Source organism: Hetaerina americana, unplaced genomic scaffold (genome assembly GCF_022747635.1).
Source record: "Hetaerina americana unplaced genomic scaffold, ioHetAmer1.1.p SCAF_2, whole genome shotgun sequence".
Taxonomy (NCBI): domain Eukaryota; kingdom Metazoa; phylum Arthropoda; class Insecta; order Odonata; family Calopterygidae; genus Hetaerina; species Hetaerina americana.
In genome coordinates, this window is record NW_027286763.1 from 84731341 (window position 1) to 84751668 (window position 20328).

The following is a 20328-nucleotide window of genomic DNA, read 5'->3' on the forward strand; positions in this document are numbered from 1 at the left end:
GATCGTTTCTCAATTTTGGTTATAACTTTTTAAATCTGCTATCAAGCAATGATGTAAAACCCATAAGAAATGATGCATCATATTTAAAATATCTCGTGTAAGATTTATATAATATTTCCACATTTATTACTCGAAGAATTAAATTCTCATTTGGAACACGTAATAATATATTTAATGGGGGAAGAAATATTGGTCATATTGGCTTTGCACCTGGAATTTAGAATATTTATGCATCTATAACTATTAATTGTTATTATTTTATTTTAAATCAGAGGCAGGAGAAAATCTTCAAAAGATAGGTCAAATATTTAAATTAAAAAGTACTTCAATTCAAAGACATCATCATATTATGCATAATATACTTGTGGAAAATGTTGAAAAATAATGGTAAATAAAACCTCCTCGTGTACTGGCCTCATTAAAAATATGTTACGTGTCATGTTGCGAATAGGGTAAAAATACACTTATAGTACTCATCGGCCTATATTATGTATACTTAGCCAACCGGCTAGGTTTATTAAAAAACTCATTTTTTGTGGTCTTTCGATTGTCTCGAGGGAAAGAATGGGCAAAATAGAACCGTCGATAAACATGTATCATTTTCTGAGGCAGCGAGTTAACGACCGAGACGGCTTGTGCCTCAAGTAGAATGTCAGCGTGGCATTTTCACGGTTGTTTCTCCTCCGTTTTCATTAGTTTTAATTCATTCATTCAAGGTATTCTATCTAATTGTATTTAAAGTATGTTTCGAGCGGTCTCTAAGTAATACAGACTTCTGTGCTTCACAAGAACTTTCTCCTGTTGCCCTAGATATCTTTCTACAAATCTTGTAACTGCTGCCTGCCTTCATGTTGTCTGTAAAACTAGCTCTCTTTTCTTTTCTCTACTCTGCTTGCCCAAAGCTGGGCCTTCTACCAAGACCTTCAGCCTATCACTCCTCTTTATATATTCTCCATCATGCTTCTCCGTATTTTTCGGTTTTCCTCCCTCCCCTCAACTTCCTCTCTTCGCTCACCCTATTTAGAGCCTAACCGCTTGTCTTCCTCCCAGGCCAACGTTTTTCTCCATTTTCCGCCACACCCAATTCTCAAAAGCCTCCAATCTATGCTCACCAAATTGCCTCCAAGGCCGAATTTTACATCTGTAAAGCAGTACACTCCATATTAAAGCTTGCACTAATATTTTCTTTAGCTCTTTACTTAGTTTACTTGTTATCAATACGCTTCATTTAAATGTTTCTTTCGCTAGCTTAATTCTTCCCTTAATTTCCTCCTTACTATTCACATGTTATCCTAAGAACACAACCCAAATATATGAGTTTTTTACCTGCTCTATTTTATTGCTTTGTACATCAATATATAACGTATATTTCCGTTCAATTTAGGCAAAAAAAATTTACAATGTAGGATCGTTACAAAGTGAATGAAATAGTGAAAATATACTGGTGAATGGCAAAATAACAATGAAATAAAAATAGATTAATAGATTTGGACACATGTGTTAAGTTAAATGATAAAAATATTATCATTTTCACATTAAATTAAGTTACAAGCGTATAATATAATGGGTATAATTCATTATTTAGCGTTAAGAAAATCTCTTATTATATCCTTAATAAGTTAAGAGCCAAAACCATTAGTATATTTTGTACTTGTAGTATTTAGGGGAGGCGACCGACAGCTGAGGTCATTTGCACCGTAGGGGATGGACAGGAAAGGATGAAGGGTGGAGAGAAACCCGGCGTCGGCATTAGCCTGCTCTTTACGAAAGGCGCCAAGGGGTCCGCAGCTTAACGTCCCATCCGACGGACGGATGGCCCTATGGATGGGAAGCCAGTACGATCCTTAGTATATTTAGTTTTGCAGAGGCGGCAGGAATGGCGAATGAAGAGCATATTGATTTACGATGAAATGTTAAAAACAGTGATACAGAGGAAAACGTTTGGCAATTAAGGACGTTAACGAATGGAAATGATGGTTGGAATAAAGGGAGGAAATACGCGCAGTTAAAGAAGTGTTTATCGCAATTCGGGTGTCAATTTGCGCACGTTAGAAGAAACAAGGATATACGTATATCGTTTCTCAGTCTGTGTCTATCCAAAGCTTACCTGAAACGATAGGCTACCTAGTAAGTGGTGGTTTTTATAATTTGATGGAAATAACAAATTTAATGGAAATGGGGGAGAGAAATCATTGCTAATTTTCCCGGCCATTCCTTTTGAATGATCGAGGTAAAATTCTTCTACTGCTTTAAAGTGTTGATCCAGACCTTGAAATTCATTAATAAAGTATTAGACCTGTGCCTGTCGTAAATACAATATACTGTAATTCGGTTGTTTGTTTTGAACTAAGCGTCGTGGGAATTTTAGTTTCCTATTTTCCTTTTGGCGTTATTTAAATAACATCAGATATTTAAAATTTGTGTCATACAAGTGCCTTGCGGTTATGTTCATTCACAATTATCGAATCGGAACCAAAAGGAATGGGCATGGTCGTAAGAAGGCTTAAATTTGGGATAAAAATTGGTGTTTTCCAGATTTATTACGTATATAAATAAATCCCTAATGTCAGTGAGAACATTTTGTCGAGAGATCTCACGAAAATGGAATTATTTCCCTCCCCACACATTGAGCTCAAATACCAGAATTTTACGCTCCGATCAGTGTATGAAAAATTTGATGTTATGAAGTGTGAGACATTTCCAAACAATCAGCATCCAATTGTAAGGAAGATTTTTAAGAAATGGAATGGGAAAAATTGGAATGTAGACTGATGTTCTTTTTCCTGCAGTACAAGTAATTCTAAATTCTAAATGCAATAGTGGGAATTATACACAGCTGTTCGATTCCAACCATGGCGACGTTAAGCGATAGTGACAGGACTGAGGACTCGTCTGCATATCATATTTCACGCATTAATAAAGTAAATGAAGGTTCGCATTGGCATTCAAGACATTCGTAGTAGAGGTAGCTATACATTGATTACGCCACGAACATCTTTTGCTTACCTTAATAGAGTTTGCGTCTATCTCCCATGTAAATGGCATTGAATATTTCTTAATATTCCTTTAGGGAGAACACTGTTACGACCCTTGTGTTAGCCATTATAAATAATATGCGTATTCAAGACTTCTAAACAATACTGTTTCTTGGACTTTGAAAAGTAGTTAAATTCTCATTGTATCACAATTTGAAATGTCCTCAATAAAATCGATCGCTTTACGGAACATAAAATAAGCCAAATCACGGCACTCAAATCGATTTTGTATTTCTGCTCAATCAAAACCCATTCTCTTCTGGAACTATTTAGTAGAATGTCCTCATAAAGCATCTCCGTTTTTTGAAGATTACCTCTACATCTGAGGTTAATTTTATGTGACTGCTGATGTGAATCCTAATACGTTAAGCGGACGTACATGCGTGAATATAATTTTGGTTTTTGGTATCATAAAACAGATTAACGTCTTTTCGTAACGATATCTACTGTAAATGCAATACAAGTGAAGGGAAATCACGATGAGTCAAGTGGGGAGAAAGGTTAATTATTTTTTTTGAGAATTGCTTGTTGACAGAAGTCGCTCGGTACCTACTATACAAAGCGTTGCGTTGAAGCGTTGAAGTTGAGGTTACTACTTATTCTTAAATACGTGTTATTTATGCATTAAAATAATTGATTTGAAAAAATTTTGGATGTAAAAGATAAATGGGTATTTTAGTCTTTATGACAGATAATTAAGCGATATTTAGATCATCTTCAAAATGTGAGGAGCAACTAGAACCTTGAATTAATTCACTAATGATGAGTTTCTCCCCTTAAATTACAATTTTTTGTCAATAATTTCTTGGTGAAGTTCCACTATAAGTTATAAGTGATATTGAAGAAAGTTTTAACCATTGAAGATGGAAGACATTATGAAAAATAATATTACAAGACTTATCGTCGTTGGCAACGGGCTTAATTAAAACATCCTGTCATCTTCACCAAAATTCGTACATGTTAAATAAGCTTAAACAATTGGAATACCCCTCTACGTAAGCTCGCTCGTAAAATTTTGTCTACATCTCTCCCATTTAATATGTAGTGATCGGGTGACACAATGACTTAACTTATTTATTTAGTGCCAATCCGAAAACAGTCAGGTTTCGGCCTTTTGTATCGTTTTTTAACATGAAATAATAACAGCGACAACCCCAAACTTACAGGACGTGGGTGGGGAAAAATTCCCACCTTTCCTAGGTGAGAATCGAGACCGCGACCTACGGGTTGCCCAGCGATGACGCTATCCCGCCGCTACCGAGACCGGTGAATTTTTTCCATTCATATTACATGAACAAGAACTACTTTTTTGTTATGTTACCACGGCGCGTTCCGACTGCTTCCGGTTTCATTACTGCGTTCAACTCTGCGTTTTTCAATATGCTCTTACGATCAATGTAGTCCTCCCTCATGGGAGCAAAGTTTCGATACAAGTAAACATTTTTGACGACCTCTTCCACTGTATTTTCTTTGATAACTTACAAAGGCCGTGGAGGCTTCATTGAGCTGGAAGTTGACAAGTTGAATGTTTGGGGGGTCGTAGAAAGTATTTTCCGCTGAATCTATACCGTCGATTATTCGGTCACCAAAATACTTTAGCCCAAGGAGAAGCCGGTGAAGTGACGAATATTGAATATCTGTCCATGACTTGGATGTTGACTGTGCGTTATACGGAACATGGTTATTAAAGGTCTTATTTTCCCCGGCGGTGTTGTAGCAAAGGATCTTCGTAACAAGGCTTCTTGGTAGTCCTTTGAACTCTTTATCCTTCCACAATTTCGATGCGATACTGCGCTGGACAAAAGGACGGCGAATCAAGAGGCAAAGCGGCTTCCACGACGATGGCGAAAGTAACAATGGGGCCCTCACCGGAATTTAAGTACTCATATAAGTTAGTTGATTGGCACGGTTAAATTCTTTTGGAGTGATTTTTTTAATCCCTTGACAATTGGGAGTATATAAGTTATATACCAATACTCTAGGCAATACATAGGAAGTGGGCGTACTTTTGATTCCCATTTAATCATTATTATTATTATTAAAAATACACATGTGCTGATATAGAGTGTCAGGTGGCACACAAGTCCCAAATAATCGCAAAAGATAATAGATAAAATCAGACTTCAAAACAAAAATCTCTTTAACAAAACAAGCGACTCCCCATCTCATTTACATCCATCAATCAGCAAGAAAAAAAGATAAATTTAAAAAAAATTAAGCTATTACATACCTGTATAATACAATACACCACACATAAATCAAATTATTACATATATACCTTACATATTTTCTTAAAAGTATACACTCTATTAGGAAAGGGCTCGAATATTTTAATTACGTGGACCTTCAAGTCCCTTATTTATCATTGTATAATATGAGCGATACTAAAATAGTTCAAATAGGTTAAATATTTAAATAATGAAATCGGTTCCATTGTAATTTGGTTTTGCAGAAGAATACGAAACGTGATATCTGGGACTTAATGTAAATTTCAAAATTAGAAGAATGAAGCATTAACTACCAAAAATACTTATTGCTTTATCTCAATCTATTGCTCATCCCATGGGATCGGGATGGTGCCGATGCGATGGGCTTACGTACTGGCTTCCCACCAAGGGGGACCGGGTTCGAATCCTATAGGTGACAGATATTTTTCAGGGGCATCCCGACCCTTGCTTGAGGTGCTTAGTGGAGAGCACTTGGAGTGGGTGCGACGTCCGTCGGATGAGACGTTAAACTGCGGACTACTTGGCGCCTTTCATTATGAGTAGGCTAATGCCGACGCCGGGTTTCCCTCCACCCTTCCTCCTTTCCTATCCATCCCTAATGGCGTAAATGACCTAAGCTGTCGGTCGCCTCCTCTAAAACTATTAATTTGCTCAACCTGTCGAATAGTTGTGCCAAATGACTTTCATAACAGAGAAAAAGAAAATGGTTAACGATAAAACGTAGCTTAGACAGGAAAAATACGCCTCTAAAATGTAAGAGCGACATTTTGAGGAGGTAGATCCGCGAATTAGGTCAGACTTAGGAAATAAAAGTACACCCTATCGAAGAGAATTTTCAAGTAAGCAAAGGTTGACAGTATGTAGTAAATGTCCGATATACTATATTCGAGGAGTTCCTTTAAATTTTTTATGGTCTTGTCATTATAAAAGCAATCAATACATTCTAGCTAAGAAACTTATAAGCTTAAAAAATGGTAAATGTTAGTCAAATATAAATAACTGTTCAGTGTTTGTATTATTGGACTATATGTTCGAGAATATTAGGTGACTGGATCAAATATTAATGCTTTAGATAGTCAATTTAAGTGAGTAAGTTCGTGAATTTCTTATAATTTCCTCGGAACATATAGCCTAACACATTTGTGGGATCCTTACAAATGCTCGGATTAGTTTTTAATCACCCTTGGGAGGAAAACTGTCCGTGGTGAGAGAATCGAAGAAAATAAATAAACATTTTTCATCCCTAATATGTATAATTTATTTTAAGAGGTTATATAAAGAATAGGAGATGATTATATCTAAAAAACAGAGAACCTGACTGCCAAATGAAGTGCCAAGATATTATTTTTGGTAATGATTGTAGGTAAAATGGATAAAAACTAATTTTGCTGGCTAGGGGCTAGGGGAGTTATATATCGCTTCTGAGAAATAGGGATCCTTCTACAGATTCGGATGCGTGATTTCACACTCGCCGTTGAGTTTATATATATATATATATATACATAGTATATATAATGTATAACACTTAGCACTAGTGGACACAGACAAAAACACACAGACTGTGTGTTTTTGTCAGTGTCCACTAGTGCTAAGTATTATACATTATTATTCACGTCCGTGAGACTTTCAGAAAGTGTTATACATATATATAAATACTACATACTATATTATATATATATATATATATATATATATATATATATATATATATATATATAATGTATAACACTTAGCACTAGTGGACACAGACAAAAACACAGAAACACACAAAAAAAAGAGACTCACTATTTTTCGAATTTTCGGTGGTCGTTGCCACCTTTATCAAGGAGGAGAGGGACAGAACTGCTTCAGTTCTCTAGTTCTGTCCCTCTCCTCCTTGATAAAGGTGGCAACGACCACCGAAAATTCGAAAAATAGTGAGTCTCTTTTTTTGTGTGTTTCTGTGTTTTTGTCTGTGTCCACTAGTGCTAAGTGTTATACATTATTATTCACGTCCGTGAGTCTTTCAAAAAGTGTTATATATATATATATATATATATATATATATATATATATATATATACTACAACTAGCTAACCCTCACCTGTTAAATTTATCTCCGAGGGGAATGCTATAGCGATAATATTTATTTTCCAAAATTATCTTTAGTGAATTAATTAAATAGTTTTGAAATTGTATAAAGGCAATATTTTCGCGTCAGTAGCATTTCGCATTAGACCTCACGCTTATCTTTAATATGTCGCCACTCAGTTAAAAATTGTTGTATGTCAATCAAACTCCCATTGTCATAACCTCCTAAACTTGGTTTCCCAACGCAACATGGAGTTTTAAAATATACGTAATGATTTTTAACGGCTAGCGATTCAATTCTTAGTGTACTCAGAACTACCATGTCCAATGCACGTGGCAAGTAATCTAGAAATGTTCCCTCAACGCCATTGACGGTTGAGGTTACGGGCTCGAGGAATGAATGCCCGAAAAAATCGGGCAAGAGTTGGCTTGACTTTAATGGGAATCCATCTGCTCACAAAACTCTGGACTTCCTTTATGTTATTACAGCCATATCTACTGTGGGATATCCAATTTCGGCCAGATTTTTTCCTCTTGAAGCGAAACGTGCCCTGAGTGAGAGGCATCGAGATGATTCCGCCTCTGGGTCCGGCGCTATCTTCTGTTATCGGCGCGATGCTATGTTCTCGAAAAACCCTTCTTCTATTGCGGCTGAAAATTCCATTTTGTCTCCCTTTTTCACCCCTAATTAGGGCTCACCTGTCACGCGGGGCGTTGCCCGTGCGGAGTGTAAAATATGGACACAGTAAATTGTAAGAGAATACTGCACGTCGCGAATTTCGTGGAGAGAGCGACTTTCTGTAGTGGGTTGTACGCTGATAGAGCAAAGTTCATGCACATTCAACGGCACCGACTCCCGTGAAAAAATCCGATGCCCTCTGCCGGCTTGTTCTCTCCCTTCCCAGTCCGTGATCCCATAAGAATGCATACTTGATTTCTCTTATCCCAAGCCAAAAATTTCAAAAATTAATTAAACCTTTTTTGTTCCCTTTTTGTGAAGTTTATTAGATTAGAATGGGATCATGTTGGAGCTTCTCTCCCCTCTCTCCTATATTGATAAATGCATAGCATCCTTTTCCCTCCACATCAACAATTCCGCTTCTCCACCAAATAAGCTTCTTATTTCACTACTTTTATCCTCTCATTTCCACAGCCTATGTTCGATGTTATTTCTTTCATACCAATCTAATCTCTCTCCGAATCCGGCACTAGATTTGGGGAGAAAAGGCTTTGAATGGGTGCACTTTCGAACGTCGAGAGCATTTGAAACTCCTTCACTCTGCATTGGCTAACGCGTAGACGCTCACATTTACTCCCGTTCCCCAACCCCCTTTGGCCGCCATCTTTCTTTTCCTCGGTACTTACAGCCTTGATCCCACATCAGTTTCCTTTCGCCGAGGAAAAAGGAAGAGAGAATCGCAGAAACAGCCCGAAGCACGTCTTCAGCACCCTGTTCATGTTAACAGTACGCCCCCTGACTTTTAAAGATTAAATAAATTATCAGAAAAGGGAAGAGACCGGTTATTAGTCACACATTATCAAAAACGCCATTGTCGTGAGAAACGTGATGAAGGTGAAAATCAACAATAAAGAATAATCTCTTTTCGCTCGGATTTATAAGATTGAAATATACTGTTGATAATAGAAACTCTTTTTAATTATTAATCTGGAATTGAATTCGAAATATGAAGGGAAAAGAAAATAAGAAATGAGACCAGTCCGCGAAATTATTGGAGGAATGTAAATAGAAGAATATGAAAAAATATTTCTCGCCGACTATTATACATTTATGGAGAGTAAGAGATACTTGCGGCAATACATTTGATGTCGCTACCTTGTTACTGGGAATTATTCATTTAAACATACCAATATGGCGAAAAGAAAAATGGAATTTGGTCGATCCAAAAAAGAAATGATGCTGCCAACATTGTAAGGGTTAAAGGTTGGAGAAGTGTAGAAACTGTGGGAAGATGTTGGATAGTAAGAAGCTCAGTCCAAAGACGAGTAGAACAGATGCACGTTAAAACGGAAGCAAGTTGACTATGGGCAATGATACAATATTGACCTATTAAATATTGATGGAGGAAAGCATCGAAAGATCCGTGAAAGGGAATATGCACAAATATTGGTGGTTTGGAACGAACCTAATAATGAAGTACTTCTGGAATACGTGGGGGCACGGAGGCAACAGATTCATCGAATTAATAGTGATACCGAACTAAAGCAAAATTGGAAACAAGAAATATACGTGTCATAACAGAGGACATAATTAAGTAGGGGAATGGGGATTTTGTGGAGTGGAGTGAGAAACAGTAAAATGATTTCTCATACCATTGACGGTTGAACTACAGAAACTCTTGTAAATTAAATGAAAAAGTGGATCAATCAGGCACGACAATAATTAGTGATTGTAGGGAGGGATAAAGCTGCTCGGAAGAAGGATTTCAAAATCCAACCGATAACACAGCATGACCTTCAAAACCGAAGAAGCCAGAGCGTCACTATATGTAAAATGCGACGAAGATTGTCATGTGACGCAAAATGGCAATCTAAATTTGAAAATATTTTGCTGAAATTTTTTGAGAAAGCCAATGAAATTCCAAAATCAATTTGTGATGGATGCATTTTCGGATATTGAGCGGGAAATTAATTGCCAGAAGAGAAGATTAACTGGTAGTTTATATGAGTAAAAATCATAACAAATATTTGTTTATTTTAAAATACGAGTTGCAGGTATTAGTTGCATAAGCCTTGCATACGAATGTTAATATAAATCATAATATTTCCCGCATAATTGGACCCGAGGGGACGACTTCAAAGCTAATGAGACAACAATAAATATTAGTGCTTTACATGTGTTTCGAACAAATGTTTCTATTTATCTTAACCACTAAGGTGAGTGACCTTTGACCAGGTATAAAAATATAGAAGGTCTCACCAGTAATCGCTTTTGTGCCAATCCATGGAAACTTTCACTGTCATTTCCGAGTACTCTGCACACTCCGGACAATTGAAGTTACACTAACGTTATCATGTGAATGCATAAGCATACATGCTTCCAGTACGTCGTGAACCAAAAACACACTTTTGAATCATTGATGTTTGTTTCGTCAATGATTTATGTCTCTAAAGGATTCCTGAATTAGGTATCACAACAAATATATCGTAAGGGTGGTAATAAAAATTTAATCACTATTTCAAGCTCTTCATTCTCGTTGTTATATGCCCAAAATCGCAATTGCTTCGTGAATCACGTCAAATAAAAATGCACCCCCAGCACATAAGTTGGAATTCAATCAACAGTGCCAGCTCACTAAATTAATTTCAGTATGGTTGAACTCATCAGAAACCTCAATGTAGTTCCGAAAATAAAATTTAAAGTTTCAGCCCCATGGATTATAAAAGAGTAATGAAAGTAAAAGTGAAATTACTTTAAAATGAAGTAACTATGCCGTCACTTAGAAGAATATGTACGCATCCTAATGCACTCCTTTGATCAAATTTGAACTTCAGTTATATAGGTCTCGATCGGTTTCGATTGCCTTTGTATGTTGACTTAATTTGTAATTATTTCTCCCGGTTTATTTTCACAGAAAGGTCTGGAATACTCTTTCATTTTGTCAGTTCGTTTATTACTCTCCTTCCTCCAAATGTAATATTTATTTGGAATTATAAATGGTAGAAAATAATGAAATGAAGTTACAAGAAAGTATATTTACTTATCTATTGTATATCAAAGAATATTTAAATTAGTAAGGTGTACTAGTGCAGGACGTATAAATGTAACATATCATGAAGGTTGTTGAAAAATTTTACTAACCTAACTTTGAAGTTTAATGCAACTGTTTATGTATTTTAAATTCAAATAATATTTCACGAGTGCAGTCCCTTATTTTCGCAAGATTTTATTACTGACTTTATCTGTCTAAAACTGTTTTTTGTGCTCCTTCATAACTCCTTTGCTACAGCTGCTATTTTTAATTTAAAGAAAAACCATTTTCTAATTGAAACGAGCCAAGCCTTTAAAAAAAATAAATTTTTAGTACTTTATGCATCCGGGATTAATACCGAGTTGCCCTTAATAGTGTTGCATAAACTCTTTATGCCCGTTGTTTATTTTACGATGCAAGCCGAGGAATTTTAATTCAATAGGAAATGATGATTTCCGCAAATCCTGTGGTAGGAAGTAACTTATTTTCGGAACTTTCAAGATTTTTTAAAACAGAGCCATTTTGAATGATTCAGCGCATAAGTAAGTAATCAAATGAAATGGATGCATCGCAGTAACTTGCTCGTTATTGTTTTGCTATTAAACACGCCCTTTTATTTCCCGCTCTCTTGTTCTTAGGGAAGTAAAGGTCAAATAGGCAGGCATTCAATGTCTCCTTTGGAAAATGGTCTTGTCCCACGACATGCATTTTTGAAAAATATATGAAAATTTGACTTTAAAATGGTATCGCTACTTTCCCTAAAACTCATTCATCGAACTTGAATCCATCTCTACTTTTCCTTAAATTTAAAAATAGTCTGTGAATCAAATCTCAGTACATAATATGCTACAAAAAATCTCCAATCTCTTTATTTTGGTCTGTTTAAAAAAGGGTTTCAATTCTTTTCGCGCAGTAAACAAGTTTAAAATGACTCTGTTCGATTTAAAACAGCAGACAGCAGTGTTCTTCTACTCGTGAATTACCTTCGTTTAAAGATAGTGATACCTTAACATATGTAATGCATTTGTGATCCTTCTGTTTCAAGAGGAGTCAATGTTAGCATAAAATTATGACAATTTTGGCAGTATTCGGAGAAAACTTATGTTGTACCAATTCATCAAGAGATGAATATCTCAGAGCAAGAGAATTTGCATATTTATTTAAAGCCTGTGAGGACATAGAACCCCTGATACTGTATTCATTACTTCTAATTTTTTGCGAGAATTGTTTCGATAGTTAACTCGATAAAACTCAGCCAACATCGCTCCTTACCGACCTGGCCGACGTAAAATTACAGCTCAGATGTACTGGAATACGTCTGATTTATCAAATAACTTGTGAATAGAATTGGTTGAATTTTCTGCTTCCGTCGTTTCCATAGTATACGCATGAAAGGGGGAAAAGGTATCCCGAATTCATTGAATTTTTTCCCGCAGGAAAGATAATTATTAAGCTCGGAATTCTAACAAAGCTAAATAAGTCAACAAATATTCTAAATGAAAACAGGGATAGTGTCAGTCATGGGAGTGGGCGAACGGTTTTGAATTGTACTTCCGTCAAAATGTGTTGCCGTTTTCCTGGTAACCTAGAATACGGGATGGAAATATTCAGATGCGTGACGGAGGAACCACGGGCCGTTTCTGCGAGCAAATTAGCAGACGGTGTCTTCCTTAGCCTCGCGCGCTCGCTGGCACGGTTGTTTCCTAATTGAGATTGAAATGCAGTGGCTGCTCGCATCTCTTAGCGCGTGACCTTCATGGCCCACAAGCGCCGGATTTGGAATAGTAAGCGGCAGGAAGTGGGATATGGGCGTGGGGGAACAATCGAAAAAAAAGGCGGACAATATTCATCACGCGCTCTTGAACGAGAGCGGTGGGGGATGGCGGGGATTTGGGGGAGAGAATGGAATCCTTCGTGAAGCGAACACGGTTTCCCCCCCTCCAGGTTTTCTCCCTTTCATTGAGCCCAGAGCGCAAGACAGAGACCAAGAACGAGATATTTTTTTCATTTTGACAGAGCAAACATTTCTCTCCTTGAAAAGAGTGAATATTTTTCTATGGATATCCCGGTGAAAGACATAAAAAATACCAGAAGGTATAAGGTATTATATCTTAGTTTTACAGTTGGTTGGTATGGTACATAATGTGTTAACAAGAAACGCTTCAATTTGCGACACATTGACATAGTCACTGTTTTTCTCGAAGTATTGATATTTTAATCCAATGACAAGTTTTACCAAAGCGTTTCAAAACCATAGAAGACAAGCCGAAGTCTTATAATTCAACGATCAGAAGAAAAAAATTGATGGTGCTGACGGAATGAACGAAAAAATAGAATGATACATGCATTGAAGTCAATAAGTGTGATGTTGACGAAATAAGAGTGAAATGTGGGATGCATGAGGAACATTTGGTAGAGGTTATGGTATATGCAGCTGCAGGACTGAAGAATCAAAAGTAAAGAAAGATTTGCTGCGTTAAATATGTGCTGCTGTTACTCATTGTTTTCTATATTTTTATCGAATTGGTTCAACGGGAAATAAATCAAAATGCAATTAAAAAATCAACCTGACGAGAATAAGGTCGTATTAAATCCATGAGAGAAATTGAAGATTAAGACCGCAAACGGCATATGCCAAACACATAATGGCAGACCTAATCTAATGAAGGGGTGAAAGTGTTATCCGAGAAAACAACAGAATTTTTAGTTCCCCGAGACATTCTATGGGTTGAACGTAGCTGGTAATAAGAAGCTTTTTGATTCATCCATTCAAAGCAACTTACACAAATTCCTGGGGATCAGGATGGTGCGGTGACTAACGCAATGACTTCCCACTCCGGGGGCCCGGGTTTCAAACCCAGAGGTGGCAGATATTTTTCTGTGGTATCCCAATCCCCACCCGAGGTGATTTAAGGAGGGCACTTTGAGTGAATACTCCGTCCGCTAGATTGTACTTTAAGCTGCGGACCCCTTGGCGCCTTTCGTTAAGAGTAGGCTAATGCCGACGCCGGGTTTCTCTCCACCCTTTATCCTTTCCTATCCCTCCCTAATGGCGCAAATGACCTCATCTGTCGGTCGCCTTCCCTAAAACTACTACCACTACTTCCTTTACTTTCTCTCGTCATTTTCCCTTTCGCCAGTATTCTTTAGTTCTCTGACTCATTCTTGCTTGCTCTAATTTAAACAGGACATTCATTTTAGCTAACTATTTTCATTGAAACAGGCAATATAAAAAAAAAAAATTGGAATTTCCGATGAAAATGGTAGTTCTCATTTATTTTGAACAAATTATACTGAACCGATGATATCTTTAAGGAATGGATTTAGTTGTTGATGGCCAATTGGACTGGCACTTTCAACAATAGTAACAAATGATATGTTAGTTTCTGTCTGTAAATAACTGTTCGATGAAATCCGTATTTCACGCCGGGTATTATTTTCCCTGGCACTTTGTTAACAAGGTAATCTTTCCACGAGTTTTGTCCCAACAGCCAGTTTCCCTTCATCCGGGGCTCGTACTTATAAAAAAACCGAATGGGTATGTTACATCAAATCAGCCTATATCAATAACCCATATCAATGATGTATGCCAAAATACATCAACATATCACGAATGTCGAACCACATAGACTACGCTAGAAGTTCGTCGACCTCGTATGTGATAACTATATCAGACTTTAGGGTGACTTATGAGTGAATTATGGAAAGTATTTTGAAAAACTCTTGGTTAGCGCAAAATAATTCATGTGTGTCCATAGTTATTTAGGGTGTGTTGATATTGTATGTCATGTGAGATGGACGACCTCAGTTCTTGAATTGTTAGGAGCCCAAACATATGGAAATCGTTTGAATGGTATCATTTGGGGCAATACCCAGAGGAAGGACCAGCGAATGTGTTATGGGTTTTAGTTTTGCCTTCTAATCCATCCGCAGCTTCGCCAGTGGCTTGGCCCGGAAGGCGAGAGTGGGTGCAAAACTGTTCGTGTGCAAGGCCAAGGGTTCACTAAGATGAGCATCTCGAGCCGCGGTTCTCCCGCGCGCGATCCTCCAAGCTCTTAGCATCGGCGTTCCCTTTTGTTCCCCTTTAAGGTCCATCTCAGGTCCTTCGTCTCCCTCACCCCTTAATCCTCGCCTCCCTTTATGTCTCCTCAACCAATCAGGGGGAAGCGATACCCGCTGCACAACAAGCACGCCGAACGGACGACTTCCGCTCGGCGTCAAATCGAAAATAGACGCTCGACTGCTCTATTCCCTTTGCTTCCTCCTCAATTACCATTCAATCCCCTTGAAAGCCACTGATTAAAAGTCATTTAAGCACTTATTAGTACCTCCTAAGGGGAAGAGGCAAGGTCGATGGCTTGGCGTTTTGTTTGCTTTAGTCGGTCAGCCAGTTCCTCTCAGCATGCGAGATGGAATAGGGAGGAAGACGAACTATTCTCCCCACAGACGCCTTTGAATTATTTCTCATCCTTGGGCGGCCGTGAACTACTCCACTACCTCGAGTTTTTTCGTTCAAGGCGCGGGATTTCTATCTGCATGGAGTGAACATTTCTTTTCAACAAAATTACGCCATTTTATGATATTTGCTCTCAAGGGAGTCCGAGTTAGATATGTGTACCTTAATCTCTAAATGAGTCTAAAACTACTTTTTTTAGGACAGTGTCTCTGCAGTGTTTAGTTCATTACCGAATGTCTCAACTCCCTCAAGGGTTGGGGTTTGTAATGAGAGGATCAATTTTTGTGAACGTTTGGGTGAATGTGCTACTAAGGGATGGATATATTTAGCATATCATTTATTTGAATTAATGTATGTCTCTTAAAAAACCTTTCCTTATATTTTGATTATGATATAAATATCATTAAAAAAATAAATGACCCAAGTATTAGAATAGTATTCTCTTATGGATATCGCTTAATTATTTTTGAACTGTGCGTTAAACTTTGCCGAGAACGCAAGTCGAACGTCGATAAGTGGTCCAAGTGAGCCAGTGCGTGACGCAGTGGGTTGATTGGACTTCTTATTGATTTAATTGATGAAATTCAGACTTGTGTGTGTACTCCTACCACGAGTTGCTTGAAGATGAAAAATAACTTCCTTTTAAAAATTTCTTAGCATGTCCAAAATTTGAGATGATGTTTAAAGTCTTTGAACATGAGGGTGTTTACTATTTTCGAAAAAATTCGGTATTTATTCAACGTAAAATCAACGCAATTAACATTTAATCACATCTACCATAGAAAGTTTCTATTTTTCAGTTGCTCGTCTCCAAACACTTCCACAGATTCATGCGGAAGCGGGAGATCATGTGCATACTAATGCTGGAGAACTAAACTTGAGCTTCTTATTAATTGCAAATATTAATGATGTCTTATTGGATCATATTTTTGGAAATCCTCTAGCAAAAAGATCGGTTTCATACCTCCAACGGTATAAGTATAAATAATTTTAGGCTAATTAAAATGTTTCTTATGAAGTTCACAAATCTCTTTGTACAGTCGTGGATAATGATGGAGTTTTCTATTAATTTGACTTTGTGAGTGTAACTGTTTGAGTATCAGAAAGCTTGAATAAACCGTGGTGAATATCAAAGGATCACGTTTATTTGTGTAAATGATTACTATTCCAAAAAAGAGCTGTAAATATTTTGACTACTTCTGGAACAAATGTTACTCACATTTCACACCAATTGAACCTTATATAAAATCATAACAATTCCCTTTTAGTTTATAAGTACATGTCAGTGTGCACTGGTAATTTTAAGTGGCTTAAAGGAATAGCAAGAAATTAGAAAGTAGATATTGAATAAAGAGAATACATTTTTTTGACTCACCAAGTGATGTCGCCTGTGAAAATCAGAGGTGCGAACAACTACTGGTTTTAAAACTGTCGTTTTCTTTCCCTTCGGAATGAAGGATGAAGTTGCGAAATGAAGGAACTACAGTAATAAATAGCATGAAAAAATTACATCTATCTTATTGTCGTTAAAATTTAAAATTAGATTATTGCCAAAATTTACGAAGGATTAAATCTAATTAAACGAGTTAAATGCAATTTATAATAAAATACTTAAAGAGTTAATGCTCATTTAATTATCATAGATCTTAATTGTATGACATAACATGCTAAGACAAAAAGTGAATCTTGTTTAACATGATGGCATGATAATAGTTAAAATCGAAATATGTTCTATTACCTGCTTGTATTTGGATATTTGAAGACACAAAGGCGCAGTATAAAATTGAAAACATGCCGTTGTAAATACTGATTTCGGATTACCTATCAACAAATAATTAGAATATTTCACTTTAAAAGATAACCATGCTTGTTTATCAACAATGATTAAAAGTCTTCTTGGCTCTTGTTTACTCTCCTTGACAACAATAAATTTGTTTTCAAATACGAGTCCGTCACTCTTTGCGACATATTGGATAAATTGTGAATTTGCTTTAAATGATTGTGTGTCAATTTCCCTTAGTGTAATTAGTGGTCAGTGCTCCAAAATACTTCAGGTCCAGTAACATATATCGGAGGCTTAAAGCAACGGCAAAATTCGTGCCGACGACCTGGTTGTACTCGCATGTGATACAAGTATATCTTTCATGAAGTGCCGTTTGATTATGGACACTGATTGCTACCTTCTTTTACATAAGATTGAGCTTTTCTTTCCCAAATGGATGAAATATTACCATAACGTTTGCATGCCAGCTTGGGAAGACCGTCATGCCCCCTCGCGCGAGAAATCAGAAACTATTGTTAAGGAATTTCCGGTAAAATGTGAACCTATTGTAAAGCACCTGCGATCAAAATTCGGACCCGGGCCCCTCAGGATTCAACGTAAATTTTGACTTTATTTATTTGATTTAATTAGAAATTATTCGTGAATCAGCACCTCCCCGTTCCTTGCAAAAATACGCCATTTTATTTTCTGAAATATGGATTTCGTTTCTTTCCGAGTTCCGTTGTTCAAGCCTCATAGGAAAAAGATTAACGGCTATATTAAGTAACGGTTGATATTTCTTTATTTTATGACGGTTGATATGATTGGACAGTTAATATACGGAGCGAATGATAATATTGAGCGAAGTAATATTGATCGTGTAAAATTGATGCACATGTTAAAAGGGAAAGAATTTTCTCTTTTATTATTCGATATTTTTCATGCGATTCAAAATTTTTTATGTCTGCGTTGATCAGCTGATTATAAGAGAAAAATAATTGTCACGAATATTTTTATTAAAGAATATTATCAAATTAATTTTCGATTTTCGTGCCACCAATCTTTTCAATATTATAAAAATTGGTTAAATAAGTACATACACATTCATGCTGTCTGCAAGTACATGGGTACTTCAGGACAAAGTTATAACAAAGGGAATTGTCCCGGACGAAGTGGCGCCTCTGCTTTCATGGACCTTTTTCTCAAAGTTAAAAGTCGATTTACGAGTGTGTCTTTAATTAAATGTGAGCCTTTGAAATTTGTATGCTGTGTTCTCTCGGTAATTAACGAGTGATGCATCATTTATTGTTTTCATCAGACTTCGTAGGTGCAAATTACAAGGACTTGTAAACTTCACTGTAGCTTTGAGAAACGGGCCCCAGGTGGCCCTCAGTGTAAAGATTTTAGCAAATACCAACGTGCCTAACCACGCACCATTAAAATATGATTTCGCAAAAAGACATTATGATGTCCAAGAGGAGTATTCCTAGTAAGTCATTGTGGTTTATTACCATACTGCACAACATTTGGTAGTTGACAGTGCCACTTCCTACACTGTTGTGCCATGATATAACGAGCCATGGTAATTTTAAAATTCTATTTTTAATGAACAAAAACCAGTTCTCAATGACTAGATGACCTTATCGTTGGTGGGATATTAATCCGTGTACCTTCAACCGTACATTAAAACTTCAGTAGAGGTACTGAGATATAAGAAATCTTTAAAAAGTCATCAGTCTTGTGCTACTGGGATGAACTGTTATTTGAATTAGTGGCAGAAAATGTAGCACCTATGCTAAAACTTTCTTTGCGGGATTATCAGTGTTATTCTCCAGACTATCAGTATTCCTCCTCTAAACTTTGTTTTTAATTACAAAATTCTTTATATATGCATTGAACTTGGTATATAACTGATTGTGCTCTCGTAAAAAAATACATAACCACAAATTAATCTGCCGTGCATATTTTTTTGAGTGATCGAATACACACATTTATGGTTGTCATTTCCAAATACGAATAATTTTTGTCCGAGACATCCTAATTTTGCTGCATATGAATTTTTTAGACATTCATGGTATTTTATTGCGAATGCGAAGTATTGTAGGAATCTGCCAATCGTCAGGGCATTGCAAAAGACAATCTCTCTGGGGGCAATCATGAGCGTTCCATGAGAGCAGGAAAAGAGAAGGACGAATTGCGTGCAATTTTGTGAAAATGGAATATTTTTGGATATGGAGGGCAGAATGCTGTCAAAAATGAGTAGTTTTTGATATTCTCGGCCGATAACTCTCATTATGTTACCCAAAAATAGTCTAATGATTCATTTTTCACGGAAAAACTGAAATGGAAAGTACTCGCTGAAGATGAAATCTTACTCTCGAGCAGAAGGTTAAAACGTGGATGTTTACCTACAATTTCTCTCACACCTTTGGCTATCTTGACCTGGGAATTTTTTCTCTCGCATAATATCAGAATGGTATTTCAATGCAACAATTTCAGAGTGGAAAAATCATTCTCTTTGAAATCAGAATGGTAGGTCAAATAAAACACCTATTAAGAGGGTACATATCAGTATCATATCACTAAGATTATTTTTATTTTTATTTCAGTTTATCAAACTGTATTATTTTGTTACGGAGTTTTTACCTCTGCTTTGCACTTTTGCGTTATTTATAACTATTTTTTTACGCTGTTATTATGCATATATTATTTCATTATATAGTTTTTACCACATGATAAATTAATATAATTTGTCTTTATAGCAATTATTGTCACTTATATGTTAGTAATTCATGTTTACTCCTTAGTTGGACATCTGTCCTTTTGGAAAAAAATTTGCTATCTAAATATTCTGTCCAATTTCACTTATCTTGTTCTGTCTTATCTTCTCTCATCCACCACTGATGACTTCTTTGGAGATTGCGTAGGGTATTATCCGATTTTCACGAATGACGTTTTCGGGATCTGTGAGGGGGAGACAATTCCTCTTTTGAGTATAGCTTTGGGCATGACAAAATCTTTTAAAAAATATCCATCATTTTATTACTTGGTGGACAAAATCGATAAC